Raw genomic sequence first — 16,760 nt, 5'->3', positions numbered from 1 at the left:
TCCTGTTCATCCCATCTCAATAATATTAGGTTCATCCCATTTCACCCTGGTACATCCCAGTTCATTCCTGTACATCTCAGTTCAATCCTGTTTACCCCAGTTCATGTTCATTGCAGTCCATTCCTGTTAAACCTAGTTCACCCTAATACATCCCCGTTAATTCCTGTTCATCCCAGGTCAATCATGTTAACCCCAGATCATCCCAGTTCACCGTGGTACATCCCACTTCATTCATGCTCATTCTAGTTCATTCCTGTTCATCCCAGTTCAATCAAGCTCACTCCAGTTTATTCTTATTCAACCCATTTCATTCATGTTCACCCCATTTTATTCTTATTCATCCTAGTTCAATCATGTTCACCCCAATTTATTTCCGTTTACCCCAGCTCAATCTTGCTCATCCCAGTTTATCCTGGTCATTCCTGTTCGTCATGTTCACCACAGTTCATTCAGGTTTACCCCAGTTCATTCCTGTTCATCACCTCACCACAGGAACTGGGATGAACTGGAATGAACTGGGATGAAGGGGAATGAACAGGATTGACTGGGATGAACATAATTGCACAGGAACATATCAATTTGTAAGCACTCTTTAGCAAAGTCATAGTCCATTCCTGATAAACCTAGTTCACCCTGGTACATCCCCATTAAAGCATATTATAACATTTTCATACAAAATAGATTCATCATTTCTTTGCCATAAAATGTTAGTTTTTACTGTCAGATATATCCCTTTTTATTTTTGAGCCGAACAACTACGGCAAAGCAAAGAAAATTGGAATTTACCCCAGGGGGGGGCACTGTAGTGTTCTCTAAATTGGTAAATGAACTGGCAACTTTATATCCTTAACCTGAACTTGAACTGAACTTGAACTTACCCCTGTTCTCATATACACCCTGCCACGTAGGCACACTTGGACTATGCAGGACCATGCTATGGGCAGCTAAAGAGCTGCATCTCTTATATTATTAAAGTGATACATATTAATCATATGAATTGTATTCCTGTGTCTTCATTCATCATGTTATAAACCTAACAACATTACAGGCACTCAACACAAATGACCATACGGATATGCTCCCCCGGAAAGACCCCCCTTTTTGGGTTTCGCAGCTCCGAAAGACCCCCTATATTTGACCAAAATAAAGCTCCGAAAGACCCTTGATATTGATAATTTCCGCTTTAAAAGAAAAAAAAATTGCTCATTCCTCATATTTCTTGTTTTTTCAGGCGATTTTCAACCAAAAAGCCAAGAAAGACCCTTGATTTTGACTTTTCGCAGCTCCAAAAGACCCCATTTTACTTGTTCACAGCCCGGTTCGCAGCTCCGAAAGACCCCTTTTACTGGTACGCCGTCAGCTCCCAAAGACCCACCACCTCAAAATTCCGGGGGAGCATACCCACCAAAAATTTTTGATGTGCCCCCCGGGGAATTTACTACCAGCGCATATGTCGCCAATACGTACCACTCCTTCGATCATGAATATGGTACGACCCTTTGTTGTGTAGATCACCGTCCCGCATGCCGTGTACGTACTGTGTGCTATGAACATCGTGTATGCGTTCGACTAATAATTCCATTGTAATAATAAAACGCCGGTTCCGTCGTTTTATTCAAAATCACGGATTTTGACAAAACTACAGCACCTAGAGTCTTGATTTTTGCACTGAGGGTATCGTGTAAAAATGAATTTTAAAAAATCAGTGAGGGCGTCCTCCTCAGCAAATGTTATAATATGGCTTCAATTCCTGTTCATCCCAGGTCAATCGTGCATGTTCACCCCAGTTCATTACAGTTCATCCCTGTTCACCCTAGTACATCCCATTACAACCGTATGACAAAACAGGCGAAAATAGTAACTTTTTGCTCAAGATTTGCAATTTAAGACAATCGGCCATTTCTCATTTCATTTAATGACATAATGTGAAAAATATTATTAGGAACAGTTGAGGTTTTGACTTTTAAACCCTACATTTTGGTCAAAAATCGTGCTTGGAGAGGTTGTTTTCAACAGATTTACCACATTCGTCTTGCTATAAACATTGAATTGCGTTATCTGATGATGACCAAAATTTAAAAAAAACCCTGTTTTTAGATGAAAGTGTTGGCTTTAGCTCGATATAAAACAATTCTGATTGGATGAAGGGAACACTTGAGGTTTTGAGAAAAACCAATCACAAAAAAGGCCTATTCTCCAGCTAGAATCTCACACAGCTCTCTGGTGCTATGCACTCAACCGTGTACTCTCTAAATTCCTAAGATTTAAAAATAAGTCTAAGAGACTTGTTAGAATGACAAAACCTTTCAGAGACTTAAAATTCAAATCTGTATTAGAGTAAAATTTAAATCCATTAGATTTGAATTTTAAGTCTTTTCAAGGTTTTGTCCTTCTAATAAGTCCCTGGAATTTAGAGAGATAGTGTAATGAAAGACTGTAGAAACAATTCATTGCTAGCTTGGACGAAATTGTGTGCTCAGGTGTATCGAGGTGGAAACTGTGCATAGATGGTTTATAAGAGAATCGTTTTTGCAGCGAAACCTTTCCATATGTGAACTGGGATGAAGAGAATGAACCAGGATGAACAGGTATGAACTAGGATGAACAAAAATGAACTAGGGTGAACAGGAACGAACTGATGGGATGTACCAGGGTGAACTGGGATGAACTGTGATGGACCAGGATAAACTAGAATGAAATGAACGGGATGAACAGGATCGAACTGGGATGAACAGGAATAAACTAGGATAAACAGGAATATACTGGGATGAACAAGAATAAACTAGGATGGACAGGATCGAATGAACATGAATAAACTAGGATGAACATGCGGTGAATAGGGATGAACTGCGATGAATCAGCAGACTGAATCAGGATGAACTGGGATGAGCAGGAATGAACTGAACATGTATGAACCGGAATGGTCAGGATCGAACTGAGATGAACAGGAATGAACTGACATGAACATGAATAAACAAGGATGAACAGAATTGAATTACTCAGTCCCTCATTTCAAATATATAGTTTTGGTTTCTCTATTGTTCAGAAACCAAAAATCAAGGGATTAAAATGTGGAGATGAACTGGTATGCAATCATAACACTATTGTGCTGGGAGGACACAAGAGGGTATATATAATCAAAAGTATAATGGCCTATAACCATACGTATATAATAGCCTATTGTGCTAACATTTTCATTATCGATATCTATCAACGCGGACGACTTTTGATGCTCTCTGCCGTATGTGGCACACTTCCATGACACCATAAAATTACACCCGAGTTTGATAAGTTATGCATAGACATCATGTGCATATATTGAGGGGTGGGGGTGGGGGTGTTTTGTTTATTTGTCTGAAATATAAACGATGCATGATGATGTAGATGATTTGATTATGAATTAGATTATTCCCGGAAAACACAACCCATACCTCTTACCTATGTTCCCTCCGCCACCTATATATAACCTCCTCCCTCCCCCCTCCCCACACTCGATATCGACTCTTCCCTATTATTCCACTCCACTCTTGAGCCCCCCTCTCCCCCTCCTTCCCTTCCCACTTCCCACGCTCTCTCCCCTCTCTTTCTCTTTCTCCCTTACCCCTACCCCCGCCCCCCCCCACCCCACACATACCCTCTTTCCCTGGCGATCTCTCTCTCTCTCTCTCTCTCTCTCTCTATTCTCCAATATATAAATTGAATAAAAGTTAGTTTAAACCAGCTTTCTATGATATTGATCTTCCGTCATGCGACATGCACATAAATAGAGTTGTGTATAATAGTGTTTATAACACTGAAGTCATAATCTGTCAAGTGCCTATTGTAATGTCTGTGAAATATTTCGATGGTCTATATATTTTCACAGTGAAATCAACTTAGGCTAATTCGTAGTCTCAAGTCAATGCTTTCAAACTAAATCAATGCTTTCAAATGTAGACTGCTTTGTTCGACTTCTCTGCTCGTGAATATTGCACTGCGAAATTTAAACATTTCTTTTGTATACTAAGAGTAGGTAACTTCAAATCAAATAATTTTACGATCCACACCACTTATAAGAAACTGAAACCAAAACCGAAACTGACTGACACAAATGTTCGGTTTTAAACAAAAGGTAGAAACAATGAGTTCGATATCTTGTGATTCAAGTGGTTAGGCAGCACTGCCTCATTTCAAATATATAGTTTTAGTTTTGGTTTTGGTTTTGGTCACGTGGTTTCCTATTGTCCTGCCTAACCACTTGAATCACAAGATATCGAACTCTTTGTTTCTACCTTTTGTTTAAAACTAAACATTTGTGACAGGTAGTTTCGGTTTTGGTTTCAGTTTCTTATAAGTGGTGTGACGAATAAAATTACAGGATTTTCGAGTTACCTGATCTAAGTATACAAAAGAAATGTTTAAATTTCGCAGTGCAATATTCACGAGCAGAGAAGTCGAACAAAACAGTCTACATTTGAAAGCATTGATTTAGTTTGAAAGCATTGGCTTGAGACTACGAAATAGCCTAAGCTGATTTCACTGTGAAAATATATAGACCATCGAAATATTTGCATTCGACATTACAAAAGGGCCACTACTGTAATTGTATAGGTGCTATAAACAAAATCGATTCATGTCCTTAATCCCATGTACCAGAATCGATGGAAGGCCATTATATGACCTCTAATAACCTAATGACTTTTACTGAAGCAATTTTTACTGCAAAAGTAGAAGATAGAGGGGAGAAGATTGTGTGTGTGTGTGTGTGTGTGGGGGGGTTGGAGGGCAAGGGGATATGGGCCGGGAGAGAGAGAAACATATGAGAGAGAGCATTGGAAGTGAAAGAGAAGGGGGCGGAGAGCTCGAGATGAAGATATCGAATGTAGGGGAGGAGGAGGGGGAAAGGGGTAATTTAGGAAAGAGGTGGTTATATAGGGAGGGGAGCCCCCTCTTAAAGAGGTATGGGTTGTGCTTCCCGGGGATAATAAACTAATTCATAATCAAATCATCTCCATGCATCGTTTATGTTTCATACAAACAAACAAATTCCCCCACCCCACCCCATCCTTCAGTATACGCGCATGTATATGATTTCTAGGCCTAGAACTCGTGAGTGTAATATGCCACCTATACCTTCGACAGAGAGCATCAACTGTCGTCCGCGGGATAGATATATTTCCGATATCAATCATGGTAATAATTATGTTAGCACAATAGGCTATTGTATACTTCTGGTTATATACCCTATACTGTGTCCTCCCAGCATAATAGTGTTATGATTGCAGATCAGATCAGCTCTACTTTTTAATCCCTTGATTTTTGGTTTCTGAACAAAAGAGAAACCGAAACTATATATTTGAAATGAGGGAAAGAATTGGGATGAACATGAATGAACAAAAATGAACCAGGATGAACAGGAATTAACTGTAATGTACAATAGTGAACTGGGGTGAACCAGGATCAACAGGTATCAACCGGGATGAAAAGTACTGAACTGTGATGAACAGGATATTGATATAATTATATACATTTCATGATGCATAAATCAAAAAAAAAAAAGGGGGAGGAGAAAAATATTGGGGTGGGGGGTGGGAGAGATGCGCCGCCACAGTATGTTCTTCAAAATTAGGCCTTCCGGGAGCAGATCATACTTAAAAGTTGGGTCTTTATTCCTACAAGATTTTTTGTAGCAATAAAAGAAATAAAGCACAAACGTTTCTAAGGAGCAACTATGGGCATGGGGGGGGTGGAAACCAAAAACAATATGGTGGTGTCTTTGGGGGAAATGGGTCACTGAGAGGCAAATAAAGAAATAATGGGGTCTTTGACGGACACACGCGACTCATGATCAAATACGGTCTATAGATAATTTCCTGCGGACGACCTAGAAATACATTTCATGAGGCATAAATCAAAAGGGGGGGTGGATGGGGCAGAAAAATATTGGTGGGGTGGGGAGAGATGCCACCACTGTATGTTCTTAAAAATTAGGCCTTCCGGGAGCAGATCATGCTTACTGAAAGTTGGGTCTTTATTCCTATAAGATTTTTTTAGTACAACAGTAAAAAAAAAAAAAAGCACAAAAGTGTCTTGGGAGCAACTATGGGCATTTGGGCGGGGTGGAAAGTTAACTGGAAACCAAAAACAATATGGTAATGTATCTTTGGGGGAAATGGGTCACTGAGAGACAAATAAAGAAATATATGGGGTCTTTGACGGACACACGCGACTCATGATCAAATACGGTCTATAGATAATTTCCTGCGGACGACCTAGAAACATTTACTGCTAATATGCAATTATAACTGACAGTAGGCTTTGAAATTAGAGCAAAAAAATATGAATTCTACTTCGCAATTATGCACTTTTCAAATGGTCAGTAATGTTTCTATTACTATTGTTCATTATATTAATAATTAATAATTATTGATAATTATTATCAACCACATTCTGAAATTATTGCAAATATGAAGTCAACTTTCAAAATGCATAAGTACAACAGTGCAATAACTACATTTTGAAATTAGTGCAATTGTGAAGTCTATTTTGCAATTATATGCAACTTTCGAAATGCTTACTGATAATAGAGCAATAATTATGCAATTATGAATCTACATTGTGAAGATCATGAAACCACATTTTGCCTTTTCTTTGAATTCTTCCAATAGCTTAAGGGAAGACCCTCATCAAAAACACCCATTTATTTATAGTCATATTTCATATTTCATAATTGTTACTCCAGGTAAAAGAGCCGACCTTTTTCTGTCACATACTTTTTATTCTACAAAAATCGCACTTATATGGTTCCCAGGAAATTGTAGCTTGAAGTAAAGCATCTTGTACGATCAAATGTAGGCCTATTATTTATGTATTTTATTGTTTTTCAAGCAGTGATTATGTATTTCAAGTGGCGATATAATATTTTTACAGTAAAAAAATATGTATCTCAAGAAGCAACAAAGTTTTTAATCATGTTATCTTCACAACAAATTGTAATAAATCAAGTGCCTGCTTTTTTACATGTTACATGTTACATCTAATTTGCATAAAAAAAATAAAATGTGTTTCTAGATATAAACGTATTTTTCCCAAAATGACGATTCTTAACCCTCAAAATGGTCACTGGACCCCATTTTTAAATGGATTTCTGTTGAAGTTGGACAGAATGTACGTCAGGTCATTTATCAAAAAAAGGTTGGAGTCAGATTTCCTGATTTTGCCCACAATTCTTGTGTATCTTTGGCCCTTTTTGTCCAAAAGGGATTTTTGTTAGTGTTTTGGGGGCTTTTTTGCTATGTTAGACCAAAATTAAGGTTTAAAAAACAAACAAACTGACTCCCAATTTTTTTTTAATATGCCTTTTTTCTTTCATTTAAAATAAAAAAACAAGTTCCTAGCTCATTTCCCTGGGTTCATAGACTATTTTGAAATTTGACACCTTCAAATCCAAGATGGTGGCCAATTAAATATGAATGACCCGAACGTCCTGTAGACCAAATTTGGTAATCATAGCACCTTTATTAAAGAAAAAGTGATTTTGATGAGGGTCTTCGCTTATAATCAAGGAGTCTTGTATAGCCCTCTGATATCAATAACACATAAAAAATTACTAAAAATGTGCATTTTATAGGTGAAAATCGAGAAATGTTGTGACTGACTTTTGTGATTTAAACATCCATCTCAATAAACTGATTGACGTTTCATGATGCATAAATCATCAACAAATTCCAATGTAAAAATTTCATGTTGAACTAGACAAAAATCACTAAAAATGAGGGCCTGCTAGATCATGCTAAAAAAAAATTGGTTCTTTATTCCTGCAAGATTTTTTTTGGGAAACAGTAAAAAAAATCCACAAAAGTGTCTTTGGACTATTAATGGTGTCTATAATTAAGTTTCTATATTTTGTACATTTTGTTCTCACTGAATGCTAAATATCATGCTCTCACATTTTGCAATCGACTGGTAAAAAAAAAAGTACATGATTGTTTCAGTGGGGCTATTATTTTATAGTGGTGTGCTCCCTTTATGAGGACGGGCTTGATTTAGCACGAGATTGGCAAGCCAACAAATGCGGCCGCGGCTTGTACTATTATTGCTGTGCTGTTTTTGTTTAAAATATTCATGGTAAAATACTTGATTTTGTGAGATTTCAAGAAACAAAACAGTAAGTGGCATAGTTAAGGGAAGTTTTGTCTAACTCTTAGTACACCGAAAGATCGAACAGAAGCTGTGAACATAGCAAACTTACTATACAAATTTACGTCCGGGTTTGAGGGAGTAAGTAAGCTTAAAGATCCATTCAGTGATCCCAGCGCGGGTCCCAGCGGCGCAAGTGTAAAACATAAATTGTTTATAAATTGCTTTAAAAGGTGAAGGATAAGTTATTGAAATTGTCATTTGGTGTTTTTGAAATGAAGCATTTGATAAAAAATGAAGAAAACAGCAGTATCGACGAAATTGAAGCCCCCTTGGCCTTTCAAATAGTCATGTATATAATATAGTATTATAAGGCCAAGTAACAAAAATAACGTGTATATCGTCCGGACTTTTTCAAAAATCTGTGAGGGAGGTCCTTATTATTTGTTATTGTGTTATTTTTTTACCATTCATTTCTGTATAAAATTGCAATTGCAAAGTGTTTGTCCACACATCATCAAATCTGGGAGGCCCCCAGATATTTTTGTTATTTCCCCCAAAGCCCTACCCCTAGCTTGAAAAAAGTGTTTGCAATGTGTTTATAAATGATAAACAAGAACTTCTGAACATGTCTTTTCATCACAACAATTTTAGAAATAAAGTAAGGGAGCAAAAATTATAGGAAAAATAACAAAGATATTTGAAAATCTCCAAAAATCGGTGAGGGCGGGGACGATATACATGTTATTTTTGTTGCTTGGCCTAAATTACAGATTCATATGTAAATTCCTTATTTGTGACGTGTCATGTCAAAAGGAGACACTTTTGGGCAGGATCATAAATGGAGAAATAGCCAAAAATCTCCCGGGGGGTGATTTTTTCCCAATTTGGGTTTGTTGCGAATTTGTGATGTTATAAATGTTTAAAATATTGTCTGATAGGTTCAGACCGGAATATAACTGGCATCTTGTATTTTTTGAGACATTTTTCACGGTAATTCCTACCCTCAACATTGTCAATAATATTTTTAAAGGCCGGTATCTCAATTTCCAATTTTATGATACCATAACTTACGAACTCAATATCTTTGCTTAGGAATGTCCGATTTCATTAGGGAAAACAGCGTTGTGGAGCAAAATATCTCTATATTAAAGATATGTAAAAACCTCAAATTTGATAACCTGCCCAAAAGTGTCTCCTTTTGACATGACACGTCACATTTTATCTTAAATACATGGCTTTTTGCTGGACCGACATCTATGACAAAGGTACCGTACCAAAATTTGAATTTTGATGATTTTTATTATGATCATCTGGATGAGCAAATCACAGAATGGGCGTTTAAGTTTCTAAAGGCCAAGTAAATTAACATGCATGTCGTCGCAAAATTTGGTAATGGAGTCCTTATTATTTAATTTATATTGCAAATTATTAATTTGCTCAAGAACTGTAGCTTTGAATTTGCACGTATGATAGTTACGCATTCGATTGCTAGAGTGCTTTAATTTGCTAGAGTTTTCAGGGGTGGAATTTCGTTAAGTGCCACAGGAATCCAAGTGGATTCTCGCAGGAGATTTTTGTGAGAGTCCATGGATTCCCGCAAACGGATTCTTGTAGTACAATCTTGCGGGAGTCCAAAATAAATTGGCAAATTTTGTTCACCAAAAGCATCTTGCTTATCAATGTAGATCATTTTGGGCAGGCAAGGTACTTGCATGTAAAATGCATTCAGTACTATAAGGGTGTAGAGTATGCAAATAAATGATTGTCAAATAACACACTCTGATTGTATCTGTACCAACTTTTAATTAGCCAGTGTCATTATCACCATTTTATTTAAGGTTTATAGGTACCGTACTAATGATACGACCCACAATGAGTTCAATTTTGTTCAACCGTACAACGCAAATTCACACTGAATTGTGTGCAACATTGAATACGAGCTCAACATGAATGGAATCGTCCGCCCACTTCATTAGTCCGTCTTTTGATATTGCTTTACCGGTACCCGTCTTGCTAGCCATTGTCACTCGCTCAGAAATGATCCAAAATCGTTTAATTTAACACATTCCAACATGCGGTAACCTTCCAAACAAGTGTGATTGGCGATGACAGCGTGAGAGCGCAGAGTGCAATTTTGACAGTCGTAAACATCTACCACATATACCCGGAAGTGAGCACACAATTTCGGCTTTTTATTTCTTATAAAAAGAATTATGGGTAAAATGGCTGAGGGGCTGGCTTTGCAGACTCAGGTCGGGTAACAGTGCCGTCATGTATAGAAACCAGTTATGATTTGGCGCATTTTAAGATATTTTATATTTTGTCAAAACCAGTAGAATGCAAAACTATGAACGTTTACTGTAGGTTTCAATGTATACATGGTGGTTGTTTACTCTTCCATCTCGTTTTCCAAGTATGAATCTGTAAACAGTGCCCTCACTGTTTTTGAAATGCTCTCAAGGCTGCAAACCTGTTTCTATTTTCTCATTAATTATAAGAATTCAACTTTTCTGGTAACTCAAATTCATGCATATAGGTTTTACACTATCCACCACCCCGGCAATTTTCAATATGCCGGTTCTCAGAAACGACAAGAAGTAGAGACCTACCATTTGAAATGTGTTCAGCTGGCACATATGGTTATAATATATGTGATTCTAAACAAAATCTGAGAACAAATGTTTCAGCCAAATGAAAGTAGCATGTTTAGCTGCCAATAATCAAATATGAACATTGAAGGAGATATATGGCTCAAAATAAGCTAAGGTGTCATAAAAGTGTAACACACAATTATTTTTCCAGCTCTTTTCTTTTGGTCTCCAACCAGGTTTAAATTATAGTATGCACATATATCGCTCATAATACACTAAAAGAAAGATAAGTTATAGACCATTTACTTCACAAATTTAATTTTCTAGCCCTTGCGTACGTTATATTTGACAGACACAATTTTGATGATTTTCTGCAATCAAATAAAAATTTATAAAGTATTACATTAATTTATTTTGTGGTTATTTAGGTGTAGGACCTACAGCAACTGATTGTGGAAAAAAAATGTGTCCAAATATTACAATAAGGAGGATAAATTGTTATAAATAAAATATGTGTGTCTGTCAAGCCATAACATACATAAGATGTCTGTCAAATGTAACATACAGAATAATAATTTGGCAAAAACAGTAGTTCAAGATGGGAAATTGAATAAAGATCACATGCAGTTTATAAATCACATGTTTTAAAACACTTTTATAAACTCTAAACTATCATCATAATGTGAACATCAAGTGATTTTAATTTTTTAAACGCATTGCGTATGTTACTTTTGACAGACACATACAAATCTTATGTATGTTACTTATGCGTACAAATGTTTGACAGACAACACTTAACAATGGATTGTGTCATCAAAAAGCTTCTCCTCACAAAGTGATAGTGCCACAAAGCTAGGTGGAGCTAAATGCTATGTCATGTAGCATAATTAGCTGTATCACCCTAGTTTAGCAGGAATTACAGCACCGTCTTGCGTATGTTACTATTTGACAGACATTTCAAGAAAAAATTTAAAATTGTTATATGTTCAAAAAAGATGGCAGCCACTTAAAATTGATTATAATATGGAGAAATGAAGTTATTTACAATAGATTTACCCTTTAGTTTATGCTTCAAGTCTTTGTTTATAAAAAACTGAGGGACTTCAAAATCAATCAAAAGTTTGACAGACAATAGTAACATACGCAAGGCAAACTTTTAAATCCTTTTTTTGATCTGTTAACTTATAATTCATAATGCCTCTTTCTGTTTTTTTGATTGGTTTACTGCACCATTTGGGGAAACAGGTCACATGAATTTCTATAAGAATCCAAAAAAAAAAATAAAAGCTGTTGAAAAAAAAGGCGTCTCTTGGCATGTTACAAATAAAAGTGTAAAAATAGGCATTTTACAGCTATTTTTATTATTTTTATTATTTAGAGTGAAAGGATTTTACTTAAATTGTGTATGCTATGTCTTTACTACCTAAACTTGCCACTAAACTAGCAAATATTCCATTTCTATAATTATTATTTAAAAAAAAAAAAGATGTCAAAATATATGGCTATAATATGACACCTTAGCATATTTTGAGCCAGATGCGTGCGAAGCGCGCACAAATTTGGAATTTGAAAGTGGCATTTTGCTCCCAGATTAAGTTTCTCTTAACAACTTCCATGCGAAGAGCAAAAAATTAGAACCGAGGGGCACAACTTGTAAATGTACCGACGCAAAATATTTTTTGCATAAATAGAAAAAAAGAGACCTAGGAGGGCCCGTAAAAGGCAAAGAAGAGATACCTTAAGCCTAATGGACAAGAAAAGAGACCTTTGTTGGCCCGTATAGCCTTAATAACAAGGTATTATTGCTTTACCTTTTACAGGCCACTGAGGTCCCCTTTCTTTGCTTTTACTGCCCCATAGTAAAGTGTGTTTTCTTCACTGTTTACGGTCTCCCTATAGGACCCCGGGGTAACGCACCCGGTTACCCCCACCCCCACCCCTTGTCGGCGGCACTGCACGTATGTGATGCTACCGACGATTTATTTGCTGCAAATTAAGAAATAATTTAACAAAGAATTTATCATTTGCTGAAACAGTTTAATAGGCAACTTGAAATCTATTTTGACAAAATCTTTGCTTGTTCCTTTCACCAAATATTTATTAAAGTTATTTTTATCATTACAGGTATTTTGATCAACTAATAAGAAGTTTGAATGTATTTAAAGACAACCTCGGAAGACAGCCAGGGCCAACACAAAAGCTAGTGACGATTGTGGTCTAGCATCGCTTGCTGCTCCACTCATGGACTTCAGTCTTAAGACTTCCATGGTGGGTCTGATGTGCATGACGTAACTTGATGTAGATCTCTGAATGTTGGTGGATTCATCTAAACCGGGTTGGAAGTACATTTGCAATCAGTATGGTAATGAAACTTTTAAAGCCATTTTCTTGTGCATTTTGCAGACTCAAGCTATATTCGTGGGACAAATTGAAAGCTCATGTGAACAGGCATCTGATTAAATATGTGCGGGCTCGTAGATACAAAAGTATATTCTGTCAGAAAAGCTTGATGAAAAATGGTGAGCTGGAAGGACTAGTTGATAACCACGGAAAGATATGGTACCGGTGTGAAAACTGTTCGAACATCAAAGAGAAACCTCATGGGTACTGTCATAAATGTTTTGCCCACAACAGTGTCATTGTGAAGCATATCAGAAGTCACCATAACGGAGAGAAACCTTATCAGTGTAAATATTGTGACAAATGTTTTGCACAAAAACAAGACCTCACAAGACACATCAGAACTCACACGAAAGAGAAACCTTTTCAGTGCGAGTATTGTGAGCAATGTTTTGCACGAAGGCATTACCTCACAAAACACATCAGAATTCACACCAAAGAAAAACCATATCAGTGTGAATATTGTCAGAAATGTTTCGCCCGAAGAACTGTCCTAGTGGAACATATTAGAACTCACACAAACGAGAAACCCTTTAAATGTGAATACTGTCAGAAATGTTTTTCAAAGTCTGGTAATCTTAAAAAACCACATCAGAATTCACACCAAAGAGACACCATTTCAGTGTGAGTATTGTCAGAAATGTTTTGCTCAAAGAATCATCTTACATGAAGCATATCAAAACTCACACCAAAGAGAAACCATTTCAATGTGAATACTGTCAGCAATGTTTTGTAAAGTCTGGTAATCTTAAAAAACACATCAATATTCACACCAAAGAGAAACCCTTTCAGTGTGAGTTTTGTCAAAGATGTTTTGCGCAGTCTATTAATCTTAGAACGCACATTAGAATAATTCATACCAATGAAAAACCTTTTCGATGCGAGTACTGTCAGGAATGTTTTGTACGACAAAGTGGTCTTATGAAGCATATCAAAAGTCACCACAATATAGAGAAACCTTATCGGTGTGGATATTGTGAGAAATGTTTTGCTCGTAGGCAACACCTCACAAACCACACCAGAACTCACACGAAAGAGAAACCTTATCAGTGTGAATATTGTGAGAAATGTTTTGCACAAAGGTATGACCTCACATTACACATCAGAACTCACACTAACGAAAAACCATACCAGTGCGACTCCTGTCAGAAATGTTTCGCCCGAAAACAATTCCTAGATAACCATATCAGAACTCACACAAAAGAGAAACCCTTTCAGTGTGAGCACTGTCAGAAATGTTTTGCTCGGAAAGGTGTCCTTGTGGAACATGTCAGAACTCACACCAAAGTGAAACCGTATCAGTGTAAATATTGTGAAAAATGGTTTTCACAAAGGCATGGCCTCAAATACCACATCAGAATTCACACTAAAGAAAAACCTTACAAGTGTGAATATTGTCAGAAGTGTTATACCCGAAGGGAAGGCCTCAGATACCACATCAAAACTCACACCAAAGAGAAACCACATCAGTGTGAATATTGTCAGAGGTGTTTTATGCAGTCTTCTGTTCTGAAAAGACACATACGAGTTCACACCAAAGAGAAACCCTTTAAGTGAGAGTACTGTCAGAAATGTTTTTCCCAAAAACAAAATCTTTTCATACATAGTAAAACTCTCACCAAAAGATGTTCTAACAGAATTCACAGGATCTCGATGAGAATATTGTCAGGAGTGTTTTACTCACAACTTTACACTTATAAGGCACATCAGATGTCTCACAGATACACCCTTTCGAATCAGTGTAAAATATATTGTCAAAAATATTTGTTTAGGAATAGTTACCTACAACAGATGTTTTTGCCGACAGAAGTGGCTGTGTGTGCTACAGCAAAATTCACACTTTCTCAGTGCCAGTACTGACAAAAATGTGTAACTATAGTCTGCATGCCTTTTTCGAGGCAGTTATATAGATATTATTTTTATTTTATCTTTAAAAAGGATGGATGATAAGAACATATAAAGTAAGCATTTTCAGAAAGGAAATGGCACAAGGAATCCGACCAGCATAAATGAGCGGTTTTTGAGAAAATCACAAAATTGGATTTTACTTTACTGACTTGAGGAAAGGAAACAGAAACGGACTATACAAATGGCAATTTTTAAGATATAGTAAAACATACTAATTCCATTTAAAGGAGTATTTCGTGATCCTAACATACCCTTTTTTGACATTTTTCAGTTGATATTCCCGAAAAAAGCGTATTACCAACATTTCAGTTGATTCCGATTTTTTGCTTGCATGATTATATGTGTACTGTTTCGTACACAATGTACACAATGAATTCGTTCTGGTGTACCAGAAATTGATTAGAAATTTCACCACAATAAATTTTGGTACAATTCTGGTTTACCCTGCGCCACCATAGGGGTTTTTTAGGGTTAGAGTTGGGGTTAGGTTAGTGGTTAGGGTATACTTGTGCGCAGGCCAGGGTATACCAGAATTATTCCAAAACTTGTTGTTCATAACATATGGAGCCAGAGGTTTCTAGTGGTATAAAAAAACCTTTTTTTGGAGAAAAGTGTGGGGGGGGGGGGGTGATGATGTGGATCACGAAATGCCCGAGATACTATGACTATTGTAAGTTTGAGCACTGGTGGATTTCTTTTGTTCAGGGTTGTAAATTTATATACAGCAGAACTTACACCAAGAATTAAACAGTTTTATTTACCATCTGCGACTTGCGTCACAGATTTAAATGCGTATATAACTGTATTTATAGTCTTATTATTGTGTGCCTTTTCACACTAGGATATTTAACTGTTTTAACTGCTAATACAATTTTCATGGTAGTGACTAAACATCGCCGTTTTTTCTGTAATTTTATTGCTGATATCAATCATGTCAACATCACCGATCTTATAATGTTGAGTGGCAATGACTAACTCAGATTTCTTATGAAATAACCATAATGATGTAGACGACCTTTAGCTTCTTTTCGTTGTTGAAACGAATTCAATCATGCTTCCCTCACCGGTGTTCACCCAGGGGGGGGGTATGTGTGACACGCCCAATACACAATTTTGTCGTCAAAACCATGTGACAGTCGGCAAATGTAGTCAAAGGTATGTGTAATTGTCGGCAAATTGCAATAGTCATATCAAAGAATAATGTCTTACGAAATTATGCCGTTGTTACGTATATAGACCTATTGTAAATTTTATAGTAGTTACTACGTACTAGTTAATAACAATTAGTCGAAAATTGCTAAAAAAAAATTGGGTCTACAAATCACAAACGGTGATGAACAATGGTGAAACATGATTGAATTGCTAAACAAAGCACATGTTTATTGCAGGACCTTTTTCAGGCACAAGAAGGAAAAGGTTACATGGTAAATCAATGGTCTTATGGCTTTTGTAATAGAGCAAATATAAAAATATGGCGGGAAAACACCTTGATCTTACAATAAAGAAAATATTGTAAATTATTTTGCTTAGTAGATGAACTCATTGGCAATCTCAGCAATGATAAAAGCTACCGTAGATTTTTTACTATGAACTGCGTACGCTAAGAAAGTTGTATTTGTGAAAATAAAAGTTCAAACCTGAGATATAAATTTGATTGGCTAATATGTAGTTATTCAAAAGTGAATCTTGTAAAGCCTACGGACTTTTGGGTGAAATTCATAAACTGGGACAAAAAGAATG

The sequence above is a fragment of the Amphiura filiformis genome, chromosome 7, assembly GCF_039555335.1.
Source record: "Amphiura filiformis chromosome 7, Afil_fr2py, whole genome shotgun sequence".
In the NCBI taxonomy this organism is placed as follows: Eukaryota; Metazoa; Echinodermata; class Ophiuroidea; order Amphilepidida; family Amphiuridae; genus Amphiura; species Amphiura filiformis.
Note: the sequence above shows the minus strand (reverse complement) of the source record.